This window comes from Apis dorsata, unplaced genomic scaffold (assembly GCF_000469605.1).
Source record: "Apis dorsata unplaced genomic scaffold, Apis dorsata 1.3 scaffold_60, whole genome shotgun sequence".
Lineage (NCBI taxonomy): Eukaryota > Metazoa > Arthropoda > Insecta > Hymenoptera > Apidae > Apis > Apis dorsata.
Genome location: NW_006263360.1, coordinates 47602 through 49232, shown reverse-complemented (window position 1 = coordinate 49232; position 1631 = coordinate 47602).

Here is a 1631-nt window from a genome sequence, read left to right as displayed (position 1 = left end):
TTTTTTTTTTTTTTTTTTGGAAGAGGAGCTTCTTCTTTCTTTCCTTCTTCTTCCCTTTTCTTTTTTAACACCGAGGATAAACGCAGTTCGGAAGAGTTTCGATCGAAAGAGTTGTCTAATTTCAATTCTTCCTTCTTGTTCCCTTCGCCCAGACGAATATTTATATATTTTTTGGTACTTTTTTTTTCGACATCAGGCTGATGTGAGATGATTAAAGGAGTGTTTAAAGGAGTTTTATATTTTTTTTTTTTTATCACGGATTTCGATCCGGGAGAAAAATTGCGCGATTATTTTAATTAAAAATCGGGGGAAATTGGGGGAGGGGGAGAAATAAAATAAAACGGGGGAATCGTTATCTATCGGTTAAAATATTTCACACAGGAGAATGACTGCCGCTCGACTGCCAATAGGATATATTGCCAGTATTTGTACGCATATCCCGCAGGCTCCTCGTAAAAATGTCTTTCCGCTCGCGTCCTCCGACTGCCGCCGAGGTATACGAGTATTCGATATATCTGCGGAGCAGATAACGCCGATATCTCTGATATATACGTGTATCGCGGTGTGCATTGCCTCTCCAGAATTCCTCCCCCTCCCCCTCCTCCTCCTGCTCGTATATATTTCCGCGGAGAGGAATTAAAAAAACAAAAACAAAAGTTTGAAAAGTTGGGAAATTTGAACTGGGTATGTATGGAGGGGCATAAGAGGTAGTTAATGAAAGAGTTAAGTGAAAGAGCGAAAGAGGATCTCGAAGAGTTTTATCGAGACAAAGGATTCGTTGCTCCACTCCGGTGGGTGAGATTTGCATTTTTCTTATACTTTGGATTCGTGAAATTAAATCGTACGAGCTCTTTTTAACTTAGGAAGCAACTATTCTATAATGTTAGTTGAATTCGAGACGAGTTTCTCTCATCTTCTCATTGAGATTTTAAAAATTTCTAAAAAAGAAGAAGAGCAAATTCGAAGAAAAAAGTATCCTTTCTTTTCTCCCCTCCAAAAAGCTTCCCTAAATAAAAAAAATCAAAGATGATTTGAGTTGATGAGTTTCTCTCATCTTCCCCTTCTCATTGAGATTTTAAAAATTTCTAAAAAAGAAGAAGAGCAAATTCGAAGAAAAAAGTATCCTTTCTTTTCTCCCCTCCAAAAAGCTTCCCTAAATAAAAAAAATCAAAGATGATTTGAGTTGATGAGTTTCTCTCATCTTCCCCTTCTCACTAAAATTTTAAAAATTTCTAAAAAAGAAGAAGAGCAAATTCGAAGAAAAAAGTATCCTTTCTTTTCTCCCCTCCAAAAAGCTTCCCTAAATAAAAAAAATCAAAGATGACTGGAGTTGACGAGGGTCTCTCATCTTCCCCTTCTCATTGAGATTTTAAAAATTTCTAAAAAAGAAGAAGAGCAAATTCGAAGAAAAAAGTATCCTTTTCTCCCCTCCAAAAAGCTTCCCTAAATAAAAAAAAATCAAACGAAGAAGAGGAAGAAAGAATCGTGTCACAGATATTCGAATTTCATATTACTTTCACTATCATCGAATATCGCCATCGACAGCACTGTTTCGATCGATCCTTTCCCTAACTAGGGGACAAAAATTCTCCTAGATTCTTCAGAAGACGGTTGGCCCGCCTGAGCCACGC